Source organism: Bactrocera dorsalis, chromosome 3, assembly GCF_023373825.1.
Source record: "Bactrocera dorsalis isolate Fly_Bdor chromosome 3, ASM2337382v1, whole genome shotgun sequence".
Classification (NCBI taxonomy): domain Eukaryota; kingdom Metazoa; phylum Arthropoda; class Insecta; order Diptera; family Tephritidae; genus Bactrocera; species Bactrocera dorsalis.
The window spans coordinates 42,947,624-42,966,617 of NC_064305.1; positions in this window are offsets into that span (position 1 = coordinate 42,947,624).

Sequence of the window (18,994 nt, forward strand, 5' to 3'; positions counted from 1 at the left end):
TCTGTAAACACTCTAAGCTTGGGAACTCCGTAAAGGTAGTTTCTGAGCGTTTTTAATGCCCATACAATGGCTAGTAATTCCCGTTCATTGGTCGCGTAATGCTCCTCGCTACTGGACAAGATGCGAGAAATCATGGTAATAGGTTGGCCCTCCTGCGAAAGGACGGCACCTATAGCGTGTGAGGATGCATCCGTAGTCAAATCGAATGATTTACTAAAATCCGGATAAGTTAATGTTACGTCCTCAGATGCTAAAATTTCCTTTAATATATTGAAGGCCTTTTCCTGTTCGTCAGTTAAATCTATTTTGATTTTTTTTGATTGTGACGCAGTAACTCGACCGTATTCGCCCCTCATAATATTCGACAGGGGTTTTGCTATCTTGGCAAAATCTCTTATAAAACAGCGGTAATACCCCGCCAAGCTCAAAAATGACCTCAGCCCTCTTAAAGTGATGGGCTGAGGGAAATTTCGAATTGTGTCGACCTTGTCAGGACACGTTTTAATTCCTCCTTGCGAAACCAAAAACCCTAAGTATTCAACTTCGCTTTTAAAAAATTTGGACTTTTCTGCCGAAACTGTCATATTGGCTTCGAATAAACTTCTTAATATTGCTTCAACATCTTTCAAGTGTTGTTGTTCATCCTTCGAGAATATAATGACATCGTCCACGTACACGAAACAGTTTTTTCCTATGTGTTCCCTCAACACGTCGTCTATAGCCCTCTGAAAAATACCGGGAGCATTCTTCAGGCCGAAAGGCAGCCTGTAGGATTCATACTTTCCGTTCTTCACGGAGAAGGCAGTCTTCTCTCTATCGCGCTCCGATAGTTTAATCTGGTGGAAACCTGACTTCAGATCTAGAGTGGTAAAAAATTTGCTCCTGCCCAGATTGGACAATATTCCTGTAATATCGGGGATCGGATACTTGTCACTGATAGTTTTCTCGTTCAGTTTACGAAAATCTATAACTAATCGTTTTTTCTCGAAGCCGTTTTCATTAAGTCCTTTCTTCTTTACCACCCATATAGGGTTGTTATATGGGGACCTAGACGGTCGAATGATGGCATTCACCAAAAGGTTTTGAATTTCGTTATTTACGAAATCCGAAACGCCCAGTAGATATGGGTATAACATTGAGTATACCGGTTCCTCGTTTTCTGTGCGAATCGTTGCAACTACATTCGTATTGTATGAAAGTGCCTCATTGGGATCTGCAAATACCCCATTTACACCGCCAATTACTTTGACGAACGCCTTTTCTAAATGCTTAGGAATTGACTTGACCTGTAGTTGTAAATGACTTATGTTCTGGCTATTGATGAATAAAATAACCTCCTTGCCAAAGTCATGTTTAATCGTGTTTGTCTTTAAGTTTATATTCGCGTGTACCCTGTTCGATAAATCCAGACAAATCACACCATCGAACGATGTCAGATTGGGTAATATAAAAAAATCTGTTACTACTCCGAAAATTTTAACTTGGCATTTTTGATTGATAGGGGTAACTCCGTGAATTGATTTGACTGAAAATGGATTCTGGACCGATTGTATTCCTTTTAACTCCGGTAGGGGTTTGATATAACTCTTTGATGCCCCAGTATCGACAAGGAGTTTGACTTTCTTCCCCCTATTGTCCTTGAAATCCAGGGATGGAGGGACTTTGCTCTAAAAAAATTGAGCTCATCATTTTCAATATTATCGGCAGCTTATTCTGCTTCTTTATCGTATGTTGCTTCGTTAAGAAAATCAACTTCGTCATTTAGATGATTTACTCGTTGTAACTTAGGTCCGGTGTATCGTCCCGAATTCGCTGTACGTTTCTGCAAATTTCCCTGCGACCTGCCATTTTGATTCTGGGTAGGACTATTAGATAGGCGTTTATATTGGGATATGGAAGGATCTACTTCCATAGGCTCGACGCGCCTTCGAGTTACTAACCGAAGTTACTAACCGAATTCTGTGTGTGACTGGCCAGCCTGGTTTGCTTAGCGACTGAATAATGTGGATTTTTATGACCCGTACTGGACTCAGAGTTAAAAGTCTTTTGATTACTGGAGTTCTGAATAGTGCCAGTTTTTTTGTTGTACGAACCTTCATGTGATCTATTCGCAAAATTCGTCGTCCTGTGCCAAGGCCAGGGCAGATGAAAGATCTGATGGCCTCGACGCGAACAGGATATCGCTTAGATGTTTCCTTAAACCTGATATGAATACCCTGACCGCATCGGTTCTATACTTTTCATTTATGGTGTCCGCCACACCGCATTCGTAGGACATAATAGTTTTGTTTGCTAACAGAGTTAGCTTCTTTTCTACCTCATCGTAGAATTCTAAGCACGACATTGAACCTTGCCTCAGTGTGGATAGCTCTTGCTCGATGAGATATATGGGTCGCTTGTCTACGTAGGTAAAGTCGAGGCGGGAGATTATTGCATTAAAATTCAGTACCGTGTTGAAGGACGAAAATACTGCGTCGGCTGCACCTCGTACCTAATTTCTAAGAATAGTAACCGCTTGGTAGTGACGATCGCTGCCATCATATCTTTTAAATAACTCGTATGCATTGTGTGCAGCTTCACGCCAGGACACATAAGTGCCCGGGTGACCCAAAAAATCTGGAAGAGATTTTGTTGCATCAAGTGTAATTTCACAAGATATCGCAGGTACGTTGGCCACCTTTGTGAATTTTTCAATTTTTGGCTTCGTCAGAGCAACCTGGTTCTGAATCGCAACTATTTTCTTATCGAATTCAAGTTTTTGGGCAGATAATGCCCTGCCCACCTCTGCTCTAACCAAATCACCTACTTGTTCAGCGTTCATGATTTGTTCTTCTGTATTCTCCAAATTAAGTTTTCTGAACAAGTCCTCTAACTCCCTATTCATCTACTTCCCGAAAAAATTTGTAATTCAATTTCACTTTATTTTATTAAAAGTTATTCATTCATTCACAATTCGCAAAAGTTGTATTCTCACCTCCTTATTTCACTTTTTTTTTAATTAGAACGAGATAAGCACTTCACTCACCTTTCCATTCTTAAAATATCCTTATAATATTGCGGGATTCCAGCTGTTTCACGTTCTAGTCTATCAGGTAGTGGTGCGAAGAATTCCCAGGATTATCGCTGATGATTTCGCTCCATCCGCTGCCCAAGGGTAATTCGGGTTAGATAATGCTGCCCAAGGAAAATTCGTTCCTTGGTGACTTAAATCCTCCTCGTTAAGGCTGGAGTGTCCTTTACTTACTGTTTGTTTGTAAACTTTCGACTTAATTTTCGCGAGCCCCACGTTGGGCGCCAATTAAACGATTTAAATTTAAGGTCTTTATTTATTACAGCTCACTGGCTGTTCGTTTGACGTGAGGCCTAAAACTAACTTTTTAATGATTTCTTAGCCTACAACTAACCATCGGCGTCGCGCTGCACTGCTACCGTTCTGCCACCGCTTTGCCTGTGCGAATTCTATTCTGCTGACATAGCGATTCGATGGAACATTTACAGTCGTTCACCGTGTGATCGCAGTTATGCTGACACAGCGGTTCACATGGAATATTTGGCAGTCGACTGCGTAAATATAATTATGTTGCCTCAGCGGCTCGTGTAAGGTATCGGATTACATTAGTGTGAGCGACCTGAGTGAAGGTTGCGTCGACGGATGTGTCGTCGACTAAATGGTCATCGTGAGAGCTAATTCACGATAACTTATATACACATCTAGCAATCGATATTGGGTTGATTCAAATCATTAATTTAACATATTTAAGTTAATTAGCCTTCTTCATCTTACTGAAGTTGATATAAAGCCATAATTGTAGTGCATTTGGAAGAATTCCACAATCTTATATTTAGGTATAAAGTCGATTTTCTTGTATAAACACATTTAGCAATCGATATTGGGTTGCTTCAAATCATTAGCTTCTCATATTTAAGGTAATTAATCTTCTTCATATTACTAACATTGACATAAAGCCATAGCGGCAGGGCATTTGGAAGAATTCCACAATCTTATATTTCGGTATAAGCCTGACTTTCCTGTATAAACACATTTAGCAATGGACATTGAGTTGCTTCAAATCATTAATTTAGCAATCGATAATAAATTGCTTCAAATCATTAATTTAACATATTTAAGTAAGTTAACTTTCTTCGTCTTACTGAAGTTGATATAAAGCCATAACGGCAGTGCATTTGGAGGTATTTCGCAATATTATATTTAGGTATAAGCCCGACATTCCTGTATAAACACATTTAGCTATCGATATTGAGTTGCTTCAAATCATTAACTTCACATATTTATGTTAGTTAACCTTCTTCATCTTACTGAAATTGACATAAAACCATAACGGAACGGAAGAATTTTATATTCTTATATTCAGGTATAAATTCGATTTTCTTGTATATACACATTTAGCAATCGATAAGGAGTTGCTTCATATCAATAACTTCACGTATTTAACTTAATTAACCTTCTTGATATTACTGACGTTGACGTAAAGCCATAACGGCGGTGCTTTTGAAAGAATTCCACAATCACCCGAAATTCGTGTCCAAATATATTTAGCTATCGATATTGGGTTGCTTCAAATCATTAACTTAACATATTTAAGTAAGTTAACCTTCTTCATCTTACTGAAGTTGATATAAAGCTATAACGGTAGTGCATTCGGAAGAATTTTGCAATATTATATTTAGGTATAAGTCCGACTTTCCTGTATAAACACATTTAGCTATCGATATTGAGTTGCTTCAAATCATTAACTTCACATATTTAAGTTAATTAACCTCTTTCATATTACTGACGTTGACATAAAGCCATAGCGGCAGTGCATTTGGAAGAACTCCCCAATCTTATATTTAGGTATAAATGATGACGACCATGGCAAACGAAATAAGGACTACGAATTGAGGGCATGCTCCTGGAATGTCCGGTCCCTTAATTGGGAAGTGCTGACATCACCGCCGTCCAAGAAATGAGATGGACGGGACAAGGACAGAAACGAGTAGGTCCTTGTGACATTTACTACAGTGGCCATATAAAGGAGCGCAAGTTTGGTGTAGGATTCGTGGTGGGAGAGAGACTCTGTCGCCGAGTACTATCATTCACTCCGGAGAATGAACGTCTAGCCACAATCCGCATCAAAGCGAGGTTCTTCAACATATCGCTGATTTGCGCCCACGCCCCGACGGAAGAGAAGGACGATGTGACCAAAGATGCCTTTTATGAGTGCTTGGAGCGCACTTATGAGAGATGCCCCCGTCACGATATCAAAATCGTGCTTGGCGACTTCAACGCCAGGGTGGCCAAAGAAAGTATCTTTGGCACTACGGTCGGTAAATTTAGCCTCCACGAGGAAACATCCCCAAATGGGTTGAGGCTGATCGACTTCGCCGGGGCCCGAAATATGGTTATCTGTAGTACTAGATTCCAACATAAGAAGATACATCAAGCTACTTGGCTGTCTCCGGATCGAAAAACCACCAACCAGATCCATCATGTTGTGATAGACGGAAGACACGTCTCCAGCGTTTTAGATGAGCGTGCGCTCCGAGGTCCTAACATCGACTAGGACCACTATATTGTTGCAGCCAAAATTCGCACCCGCCTCTGTGCAGCAAAAAACGCACGCCAAAAACACAAGGAAGGTTCGACGTCGAAAAGCTGCAATCACAACAAACAGCCGAAAGATTCTCTACTCGGCTTGCACTCCTGCTTTCTGAGAGCACTCGCCAACAACTCGGTATAAGGGAACTGTGGGACGGCATTTCAAACTCCTTACGTACAGCTGCAACCGAAACCATTGGTTTTCGGAAAGTGCAAAAGAACAGCTGGTACAACGAGGAGTGCCGTGTCGCAGCGAAGAGAAAACAGGCTGCCTACCTCGCAACGTTACGATCGACCACAACACGTGCGGGATGGGATAGATACCGAGAGTTGAAGAGGGAAGCGAGACGCATTTGTAGACAGAAAAAGAAAGAGGCCGAAATGCGTGAGTACGAAGAGCTTGATAAGCTGGCCGACAGGGGTAATGCTCGAAAATTCTACGAAAAGATGCGGCGACTTACAGAAGGTTTCAAGACCGGAGCATACTCTTGTAGAACCCCCAAAGGTGATCTAGTCATCGATGCCCAGAGCATACTTAAATTATGGAGGGAACACTTCTCCAGCCTGCTGAATGGCAGTGAACGCACAACACCAGGAGAAGGCGAACCCGATACCCCAATCGATGACGATGGAGCAGACGTTCCATTGCCCGACCATGAAGAAGTTCGAATAGCAATTGCCCGCCTGAAAAACAACAAAGCGGCAGGGGCCGATGGATTGTCGGCCGAGCTATTCAAACACGGCGGCAAAGAACTGATAAGGAGTATGCATCAACTTCTTTGTAAAATATGGTCGGACGAAAGCATGCCCAACGATTGGAATTTAAGTGTGCTATGCCCAATCCATAAAAAGGGAGACCCCACAATCTGCGCCAACTACCGAGGGATAAGCCTCCTCAACATTGCGTACAAGGTTCTATCGAGCGTATTGTGTGAAAGATTAAAGCCCAACGTCAACAAACTGATAGGACCTCATCAGTGTGGCTTCAGACCTGGTAAATCAACAACCGACCAGATCTTCACCATGCGCCAAAAATTGGAAAACACCCGTGAAAGGAGAATCGACACTCACCACCTATTCGTCGCTTTCAAAGCTGCTTTCGACAGCACGAAAAGGAGCTGCCTTTATGCCGCGATGTCTGAATTTGGTGTCCCCGCAAAACTAATACGGCTGTGTAAACTGACGTTGAGCAACACGAAAAGCTCCATCAGGATCAGGAAGGATCTCTCCGAGCCGTTCGATACCAAACGAGGTTTCAGGCAAGGCGACTCCCTATCGTGCGATTTTTTCAATCTGCTGCTGAAGAAAATTTGCTTCAAATCATTAATTTAACATATTTAAGTAAGTAAACCTTCTTCATCTTACTGAAGTTGATATAAAGCTATAACGGCAGTGCATTTGGAAGAATTTCGCAATATTATATTTAGGTATAAGCCCGACTTTCCTGTATAAACACATTTAGCTATCGATATTGAGTTGTTTCAAATCATTAACTTCACATATTTATGTTAATTAACCTTCTGCATCTTACTGAAATTGACATAAATATATAACGGCAGTGCATTTGGAAGAATTTTATATTCTTATATCTAGGTACAAATTCGATTTTTTTGTGTATACACATTTAGCAATCGATACTGAGTTGCTTCAAATCACTAATTTAACACATTTAAGGTAATTAACCTTCTTCATCTTACTGAAGTTGACATAAAGCAATAACGGCTGTGCATTTTGAGGCACTCCACAATTTTATATTAAGGAATAAAGTCGATTTTCTTGTAAAAACACATTTAGCAATCGATACTGAGTTGCTTCAAATCACTAATTTAACACATTTAAGGTAATTAACCTTCTTCATCTTACTGAAGTTGACATAAAGCAATAACGGCTGTGCATTTTGAGGAATTACACGAACTTATATTAAGGTATAAAGTCAATGTTCTTGTATATGCACATTAGCAATCCATATTGAGTCGATACAAATCTTTAACTTTACATATTTAAGTTAATTAGCCTTCTTCATCTTACTGAAATTGACATAAAGCCATAACGGCAATGCATTTAGAAGAACTCCACAATCTCATATTAAGGTATCAAGTCGATTTTCTTGTATATGCACATAAGCAATACATATTGAGTTGATTCAAATCGTTAATTTAAAATATTTAGTTAAATAACTTTCTTCATCAAACTTAAGTTGACATAAAGCAATAACGGCTGTGCATTTGGAATAATTCCACAATCTCGTATTAAGGTATAAAGTCGATTTTCATTTATATGCACATTAGCAATCCATATTGAGTTGATTCAAATCATTAGCTTCACATATTTATGTTAATTACTGAAGTAATTACTAAAGTTGATATAAAGCTATAACGGCAGTGCATTTGAAAGAATTGCACAATCTCATATTAAAGAATAAAGTCGATTTTCATTTATATGCACATTAGCAATCCATATTGAGTTGATTCAAATCATTTAATTCACATATTTAAAGTAGTTAGCCTTCTTAATCTTACTCAAGTTGATATACAGCCATAATTGCAGTGCATTTGGAAGAATTCCATAATCTTATATTTAAGTATAAAGTCGATTTTCTTGTACATACACATTTAGCAGTCCATTGTGAGTTGCTTCAAATCATTAGCTTCACATATTTATGTTAAATACTGAAGTAATTACTGAAGTTGATATAAAGCTATAACGCAGTGCATTTGAAAGAATTCCACAATCTTATATTAAGGTATTAAGTCAATATTCTTGTATATGCACATAAGCAATCCATATTGAGTTGATTCAAATCATTAATTTAAAATATTTAGTTAATTAACTTTTTTCATCAAACTTATGTTGACATAAAGCAATAACGGCTGTGCATTTGGAAGAATTCCACAATCTCGTATTAAGGTATAAAGTCGATTTTCATTTATATGCACATTAGCAATCCATATTGAGTTGATTCAAATCATTAATTTAAAGTATTTAAGTTAATTAACTTTCTTCATCGTACTGAAATTGACATAAAAAAATAAGGGCTGTGCATTTGGAAGAATTGCACAATCTTATAACTATTAAGGTATAAATTCGATTTTCTTGTATATGCACACTTAGCAATCGATATTGAGTTGCTTCAAATCATTAACCTCACAAATTTAAGTTAATTAACCTTCTTCATATTACTGACGTTGACATAAAGCCATAACGGCGGTGCACTTGAAAGAATTCCACAATCTTATATTTAGGTATAAAGTCGATTTTTTTGTACATACACATTTAGCAGTCGATACTGAGTTGCTTCAAATCATTAACTTCACATATTTAAGTTGATTAACCTTCTTCATATTACTGACGTTGACATAAAGCACATTTAGCAATCGATATTGAGTTGCTTCAAATCATTAGCTTCACATATTTAAGTTAATTACTGAAGTAATTACTGAAGTTGATGTAAAGCTATAACGGCAGTGCATTTGGAAGAACTCCACAATCTTATATTTAGGTATAAAACGGATTTTCTTGAATGTGCAAATTTAGCAATCCACACTGAGTTGACTCAAATTAATAACTTCACATATTTATGTTAATTAACCTTCTTCATCTTACTGAAATTGACCTGAAGCACATTTAGCAATCGATATTGAGTTCAAATCATTAGCTTCACATATTTAAGTTAATTACTGAAGTAATTACTCAAGTTGATATAAAGCTATAACGGCAGTGCATTTGGAAGAATTTTATATTCTTATTCTTCTTCTTCTTCTTAATTGGCGTAGACACCGATTACGCGATTATAGCCGAGTTAACAACTGCGCGCCAGTCGTTTCTTCTTTTTGCTACGTGGCGCCATTTGGATATTCCAAGCGAAGCCAGGTCCTTCTCCACTTGGTCCTTCCAACGGAGTCTTCCTCTTCCTCTGCTTTCCCCGGCGGGTACTGCGTCGAATACTTTCAGAGCTGGAGTGTTTTCATCCATCCGGACAACATGACCTAGCCAGCGTAGCCGCTGTCTTTTAATTCGCTGAACTATGTCAATGCCGTCGTATATCTCGTACAGCTCATCGTTCCATCGAATGCGATATTCGCCGTGGCCAACGCGCAAAGAACCATAAATCTTTCGCAGAATTTTTCTCTCGAAAACTCGCAACGTCAACTCATCCGCTGTTGACATCGTCCAAGCCTCTGCACCATATAGCAGGACGGGAATTATGAGAGACTTGTAGAGTTTGGTTTTTGTCTGTCGAGAGAGGTATTATCAGGTAAAAATTCGATTTTCTTGTATAATCCACTTAGCTATGGATTTTGAGTTGCTTCAAATCATTAACTTCACATATTGAAGTTAATTAACCTTTTTCATCTTACTCAAGTTGATTTAAATCCATAATTGCAGTGCATTTGGAAGACCTCCAGAATCTTATATTTAGGTACAAAGTCAATTTTCTTATATATGCACATTTAGCAATCCATATTGGGTCGATTCAAATCATTAATTTAACATATTTAAGTTAATTAGCCTTCTTCATCTTACTGAGGTTGACATAAAGCCATAACGGCAATGCATTTTGAAATACTCCACAATCTCATATTAAGGTATTACGTCGATTTTCTTGTATATACACATTTAGCAATCCATATTGAGTCGATTCAAATCATTAATTTAACAAATTTAAGTTAATTAGCCTTCTTCATCTTACTGAAGTTGACATAAAGCCATAACGGCAATGCATTTAGAAGAACTCCACAATCTTATATTTAGGTATGAAGTCGATTTTCTTGTACATACACATTTAGCAGTCGATAGTTTTTTTTTTTTTTTTTATTTCAGTGCCATTGTAACTAGTTAACATAAAATAAACTAACGAACAATTTGTTTTGCTTATTGTATAATACAAAATAATTAATGGTGCTCTGCGTATAAATTGCAGAGAATCTGGTTACTGTATAAGGTGATACGGTTTTTTGCGCTTAAGCCTTTCTTTCCATTCACTTCGAGTGACAAGAGCCCTGGCTTCAGTGTTCACATGGTCAGAAAGTCTTTCCATATGAGACTTTGCACATTTTTTAATTTTTTAATTGATGCAGCAATTGAGACAATTCCGAGATCGCGTTCAAGATCGTGACTGCGAACATACCAAGGCGCATTGACGGCGCATCTTAAAACTTTGTTTTGAAATCGCTGGATTTGTGCAACAATGCTAGGGCTTGAGCACCCCCAAAGTTGTATTCCATAAGTCAAAACTGGTCTGAACGCCTGTTTGTAGACTAGAATTTTGTTATATGTGGATAATGCAGAGTTTCTACCCAATAGCCAATACAAGTTTCTGAATTTTATTTCTAATTCTTCTTTTTTCTTTTTGACATGTGCACTCCATCTAAGTTTTGTGTCCAGGGTCATGCCTAGGTATTTCACGGTATTATGATATGGTATTTGCACACCGTTTAAGTACAGAGGCACATATCTAGTATTGTTGTATGCGAAATCAATGTGTACTGATTTAGTCTCGTTTAGTTTTATTCGCCATTTAGCTGTCCATTCAAATATTTTGTTTAAATGTTCCTGCAATCTTGCAATTGATGCAGTTTGTGTTTTGCCAACAGACAGAACCGCAGTGTCATCTGCAAATGTTGCTGTAATACAATTGTCGTCATGTGGTAGATCGCACGTAAAGAGTAGGTAAAGGATGGGTCCTAACACACTACCCTGAGGAACACCAGCCTTTATTTCCTTTAAGTCAGAGTATATATCTCCAAGTTTAATTGTTTAATTCGAAAAAAACGGTCCGAAAGGTATGATTTTAAAATATTGTAATATTTTTTTGGTAAAAGCATTTTAATTTTGTTTAGGAGCCCGCCATGACACACTTTATCAAAGGCTTTAGACACATCGAGAAAAACAGCTGAGCAAACCTTTTTGTCTTCGAAGGCATTTTCAATGACTCGAGTTATTCTATGTACTTGGTCAATAGTGGAGTGATTTTTTCGAAAGCCAAACTGATGCGCTGGTATCAGCTTCCTCTCTTCAATTATATTGTTAATACGTACAGCAAGCAGTTTTTCCAATAGTTTTGAGAGTATTGGCAGGGGAGATATGGGCCGATACGAAGTAATTTCATGCGCTGGCTTACCAGGTTTATTGAACATAATCACCTCTGCAGTTTTCCAATAAATGGATACGTGTTGAAGATTTATAGTTGCATTCATTATGGCAGTAATTTTACATATAACGTTGTGAGGAAGCTGTTTTAGTATTTCACTAGTAATAAGATCAAACCCAGGCGATTGTTTAGACTTCAGTTTTTTTATTTCTGCGCATACTTCATCATTAGTTATTGGAGAAATTTCGGTATAATTCTCGTAAGTATGAGTTTCCATTTCTGCTGCATTGGATGTATCATATGGTTTGAAGACACCTTCAAGGTATGCCGAAAAAACATTTGCTTTCTCGATATCGCTCTTGGCCCATGACTGGTCTGCTTTTCTGATTGGACAATGCTGAGTTACGGGTCGTGAAAAATTTTTTGTACACTTACAAAGTGAATAATCATTCCTATGGTCGTTGGATAAATTTTTCAGGTAATAGCTTAGAGTTATATTTTTATATGCCTTTATCTTATTGGTAAGTTTTTTACACAATTTGTTAAGACAACTTTTATCAGATGGAGATCTTGTTTGTTGCCACTTTCGGCGTAATCGACGTTTTTCTGCTACCATTTCTTTAATTTCTTTGGTATACTTATGACCTGCTGTGACGTTTCTTTTAGTTGGTGTACTACTCCAGGCTGCATATTGAATTGCATTTGTCAAATTCATGATTTCATTATCTAGCTCGGAATTACAACTTATTTTTACGTGACTATCAACATTGGATAGCATTTGCTTAAAGTATTCCCAGTCGGTATTTTTATTTGTTAGCGAAAGTGGAGGTTCCTTAATAACAACACTTTCGTGTAGTGTTAAATACACTGGTGAATGATCAGATGTCATATCTAAATCGCTTTCTATGTACATATAATTTGAGGACATATGCTTTGTAATGAAAAAATCAATAAGATCTGGTGTTTTAAGTGGATCTGTTGGCCAATAAGTTGGTGTTCCAGTAGACACGATACTGCAACTACACAATTGAAGAGCTTTCAATAACTCTCTGCCCTTTGTGGTTATAAGCCTCGAGCCCCAATGAGTATGTTTCGCATTATAATCACCACCCATTATAAATCGGTTTTTATGGCTCTTGATGAGTTCTAGATAGCTATGACATTTTATTTGATGTCTTGGGGGACTGTAAACTGCTGTAAGGGACAAGTTGTTGTCACTATCTATCGTGACCGTTATTGCTTGAAATTCATCTGTAGATATGCTGTTTTCTTCGTGGTGTTTTATGTTGCTTCTTATTATAATAGCAGCTCCTCCGCGTGCACAATTGTTCGGATGTATTGCAGTCGATAGTGAGTCGATAATAATTTGGTTCAAATCAATAACTTCACATATTTAAGTTAATTAATCTTATTCATCTTACTGCTGTTGATATAAACTATAACGGAATTTGGAAGAATTCCACAATTTTATATTTATGAACGCCGTCGATTTTCTTGTATATACACATCTAGCAATCCATATTGAGTCGATTCAAATCATTAGCTTAAAATATTTAAGTTAGTTAACTTTCTTCATCGTACTGAAATTGACATAAAGCAATAACGGCAGTGCATTTGGAAGAATACCACAATCTTATATTAAGGTATAAAGTCGTTTTTCTTGTATATACACATTTAGAAAGCGATATTGAGTTGCCTCAAATCATTAAATTCACATATTTAAGATAATTAGGCTTCTTAATCTTACTCAAGTTGATATAAAGAAATAATTGCAGTCATTTAGCAGTCAATTGTGAGTTGCTTCAAATCATTAGCTTCGCATATTTATGTTAATTACTGAAGTTGACATAAAGCTATAACGGCACACACAATCTTATATTTAGGTATAAAGTCGATTTTCTTGTACATATACATTTAGCAGTCGATAGTGAGTTTCTTCAAAACATTAGTTTCAAATATTTAAGTTAATTAATCTTCTTCATCTTACTGAAGTTGATACAAAGCTATAACGGCAGTGCATTTGGAAAAATTTTATATTCTTATATTCAGGTATTAATTCGATTTTCTTGTATATGCACACTTAGCTATGTATATTGAGTTGCTTGAAATCATTAGCTTCACATATTTTAGTTAATTAATCTTATTCAATTCAGCCTCCACGAAACATCCCCAAATGGGTTGAGGCTGATCGACTTCGCCGGGGCCCGAAATATGGTTATCTGTAGTACTAGATTCCAGCATAAGAAGATCCATCCAGCTACCTGGCTGTCTCCGGATCGAAAAACTACCAACCAGATCGATCATGTTGTGATAGACGGAAGACACGTCTCCAGTGTTTTAGATGTGCGTGCGCTCCGGGGTCCTAACATCGACTTGGACCACTATCTTGTTGCAGCTAAGATTCACACCCGCCTCTGTGCAGCAAAAAACGCACGCCAACAAACACAGGGAAGGTTCGACGTCGAGAAGCTGCAATCACAACAAACAGCCGAACGATTCTCTACTCGGCTTGCACTCCTGCTTTCTGAGAGCACTCGTCAACAACTCGGTATAAGGGAACTGTGGGACGGCATTTCAAACTCCTTACGTACAGCTGCAACCGAAACCATTGGTTTTCGGAAAGTGCAAAAGAACAGCTGGTACAACGAGGAGTGCCGTGTCGCAGCGAAGAGAAAACAGGCTGCCTACCTCGCAACGTTACGATCGACCACAACACGTGCGGGATGGGATAGATACCGACAGGGGTAATGCTCGAAAATTCTGTGAAAAGATGCGGTGGCTTACAGAAGGTTTCAAGACCGGTGCATACGCCTGTACAACAGCCTGGGAACACTTTTCCAGCCTGCTGAATGGCAGTAAACGCACAACACCAGGAGAAGGCGAACCCGATACCCCAATCGATGACGATGGAGCAGACGTTCCATTGCCCGATCATGAAGAAGTTCGAATAGCAATTGCCCGCCTGAAAAACAACAAAGCGGCAGGGGCCGATGGATTGTCGGCCGAGCTATTCAAACACGGCGGCGAAGAACTGATAAGGAGCATGCATCAGCTTCTTTGTAAAATTTGGTCGGATGAAAGCATGCCCAGCGATTGGAATTTAAGTGTGCTATGCCCAATCCATAAAAACAGGAGACCCACAATCTGCGCCAACTACCGTGGGATAAGCCTCCTCAACATCGCATATAAGGTTCTGTCGAGCGTATTGTGTGAAAGATTAAAGCCCACCGTCAACAAACTGATTGGACCTTATCAGTGTGGCTTCAGACCTGGTAAATCAACAACCGACCAGATATTCACCATGCGCCAATTCTTGGAAAAAACCCGTGAAAGGAGAATCGACACTCACCACCTATTCGTCGCTTTCAAAGCTGCTTTCGACAGCACGAAAAGGAGCTGCCTTTATGCCGCGATGTCTGAATTTGGTATCCCCGCGTATTAGTTTTGCGGGGATACCAAATTCAGACATCGCGGCATAAAGGCAGCTCCTTTTCGTGCTGTCGAAAGCAGCTTTGAAAGCGACGAATAGGTAGTGAGTGTCGATTCTCCTTTCACGGGTTTTTTCCAAGAATTGGCGCATGGTGAATATCTGGTCGGTTGTTGATTTACCAGGTGAGGCCGTGTAAACTGACGTTGAGCAACACGAAAAGCTCCATCAGTATCGGGAAGGATCTCTCCGAGCCGTTCGATACCAAACGAGGTTTCAGACAAGGAGATTCCCTATCGTTCGACTTTTTCAACCTGCTTCTGGAGAAAATAGTTCGAGCTGCAGAACTTAACAGAGCAGGTACCATCTTCTATAAGAGTGTACAACTGCTGGCATACGCCTCAACACCCGCGCCGTTAGTTCTGCTTTCTCCAGACTGGACAAGGAAGCAAAAGAAATGAGTCTGGCAGTGAACGAGGGCAAGACGAAATATCTCCTGTCATCAAACAAACCGTCGTCGCACTCACGTCACTGTTGACAGTCATAACTTTGAAGTTGTAGATAATTTCGTCTATCTTGGAACCAGCGTAAACACCACCAACAATGTCAGCCTAGAAATCCAACGCAGGATAACTCTTGCCAACAGGTGCTACTTCGGACTAAGTAGGCAATTAAGAAGCAAAGTCCTCTCTCGACAAACAAAAACCAAACTCTATAAGTCAGTCATAATTCCCGTCCTGCTATGTGGTGTAGAGGCCTGGACGATGTCAACAACAGATGAGCCGACGTTGCGAGTTTTCAGAGAAAAGTTCTGCGAAAGATTTATGGTCCTTTGCGCGTTGGCCACGGCGAATATCGCATTCGATGGAACGATGAGCTGTACGAGATATATGACGACATTGACATAGTTCAGCGAATTAAAATACAGCGGCTACGCTGGCTAGGTCATGTTATCCGGATGGACGAAAACACACCAGCTCTGAAAGTATTCGACGCAGTACCCGCCGCGGGAAGCAGAGGAAGAGGAAGACCTCCACTCCGTTGGAAGGACCAAGTGGAGAAGGACCTGGCTTCGCTTGGAATTGGCGCCACGTTGCGAAAAGAAGAAACAACTGGCGTGCGGTTGTTAACTCGGCTATAATCGCATAAGCGGTGTCTACGCCAATTAAGAAGAGAAGAAGAATCTTATTCATCTTACTGAAGTTGATATAAAGCCATAACGGCAGTGCATTTGGAAGAATTCCACAATTTTATATTTAGCTATACGCCCGACTTTCCTGTATAAACACATTTTGCAATCGCTACTGAGTTGCTTCAAATCATTAAAATTCACATATTTAAGTTAATTAGGCTTCTTCATCTTACTGAATTTGACACAATGCCGTAATTGCAGCGCATTTAGAATAAATCCACAATCTTATATTTAGGTATAAAGTAGATTTTCTTGTATAAACACACTTAGTAATCGATAATAATTTGCTTCAATTCATTAATTTAACATATTTAAGTTAACTAACCTTCTTCATCTTACTGAAGTTGACATAAAACCATAACGGTAGTTCATTTGGAAGAATTTTTTACTCTTATATTCAGGTTTAAATTCGATTTTCTTGTAAAGGGTGATTTTTTAAGAGCTTGATAACTTTTTTAAAAAAAAAAAACGCATAAAATTTGCAAAATCTCATCGGTTCTTTATTTGAAACGTTAGATTGGTTCATGACATTTACTTTTTGAAGATAATTTCATTTAAATGTTGACCGCGGCTGCGTCTTAGGTGGTCCATTCGGAAAGTCCAATTTTGGGCAACTTTTTCGAGCATTTCGGCCGGAATAGCCCGAATTTCTTCGGAAATGTTGTCTTCCAAAGCTGGAATAGTTGCTGGCTTATTTCTGTAGACTTTAGACTTGACGTAGCCCCACAAAAAATAGTCTAAAGGCGTTAAATCGCATGATCTTGGTGGCCAACTTACGGGTCCATTTCTTGAGATGAATTGTTGTCCGAAGTTTTCCCTCAAAATGGCCATAGAATCGCGAGCTGTGTGGCATGTAGCGCCATCTTGTTCTTCCATTTTTGGCAACAAAAAGCTTGTTAGCATCGAACGATAGCGATCGCCATTCACCGTAACGTTGCGTCCAACAGCATCTTTGAAAAAATACGGTCCAATGATTCCACCAGCGTACAAACCACACCAAACAGTGCATTTTTCGGGATGCATGGGCAGTTCTTGAACGGCTTCTGGTTGCTCTTCACCCCAAATGCGGCAATTTTGCTTATTTACGTAGCCATTCAACCAGAAATGAGCCTCATCGCTGAACAAAACACGCGCGCGAAACACATTTCGAACCGAACACTGATTTTGGTAATAAAATTCAATGATTTGCAAGCGTTGCTCGTTAGTAAGTCTATTCATGATGAAATGTCAAAGCATACTGAGCATCTTTCTCTTTGACACCATGTCTGAAATCCCACGTGATCTGTCAAATACTAATGCAAGAAAATCCTAACCTCAAAAAAATCACCCGTATATGCACACTTAGCTATGAATATTGATTTGCTTCAAATCATTAGCTTCACATATTTAAGTTAATTAATCTTATTCATCTTACTGAAGTTGATAATAAAGCCATAACGGCGGTGCATTTGGAAGAATTTTATATTCTTATATTCAGGGATAAACTCGATTTTCTTGTATAAGCATATTTTTTTTTTTATATTGCATATCTTTATTTACAATCTGTCGTAAAACAATAAGTAAATGTAATTGACTGATATAATTCACATTGATGCATTAAGTGCAATTTGGCCTTAAAGTAGGGGTGATCAGTAAATGTATCGTATGATTATTTTTGCATTGACTACTTAATTAGTTCTTACGATCTAAAGGGCAGGTCTAGAGGATGCAGTCTTTGAAGTCGTCGTGTGTCTTCACTGTTGTCTAATAAGTTTATGGCGTGTGTATTGGGATGGAAATTTAGTCTTGTGATGTATTTAGAGCTGTATCTTTTTATTTCGTCAATCACCGTAGATGTGTTCAGATCCTTGTGGAGATGGATATTTTTGATATACCACGGAGCCTTAGCAATCAGTCTAACAGTTTTTGACTGCTATCTTTGAATAATAACTATTTTATATTGGATTTACTTGCAGTACCCCAAATTTGAATGCCATAAGACCACACAGGTTTTAACACAGCTTTGTAGAGAAGCATTTTGTTTTCCAGACTAAGTTTAGACTTGGGGCCAAGCAACCAATACATTTTTCTTGTTTTAATTTTGAGCTGTGTTCTCTTGGCTCTGATATGTTCACGCCAAGTAACTCTTTTATCTAAATGTAATCCGAGGTATTTTACACTATTGGATTTAGGAATTATGACTCCATTAAGATATACGCTGGGGCACTCTTCTTTTCTCAATGTGAAGGTGATTTGAGCAGATTTTGAGGCGTTTACCGAGATGTTCCAGTTTCTAAGCCAGGATTGCAATTGATCTAGCTGTGCTTGTGCGGTTTCAGAAGCTTCACTAGCCGAGTAGGAGGATGAAAGTATAGCAGTGTCGTCTGCGTAGGTGGCAACTATTAATTTATCGTCTTGTAGTATTGGCATGTCTGTGGTAAAAACTGTGTAGAGCGTTGGTCCCAGAACACTACCTTTGGGGACTCCTGCTTTTATCTCGTGTATGTCCAAGATTTCGTCTTGAATTTTAACGTAGAAATGCCTGAAACTCAGATAGGATCTGAGGAAGAGATAGAGCGGGGTAGGTAGTATCTTTTTACCTTTTATCCTGCTGAATGTCTAGGAAAATCGCACAACAATACTTTTTCTCTTCCAGGCTACAAAGTATAGATTTCACAATACGATGGCGTTGTTCCGGTGTACCGT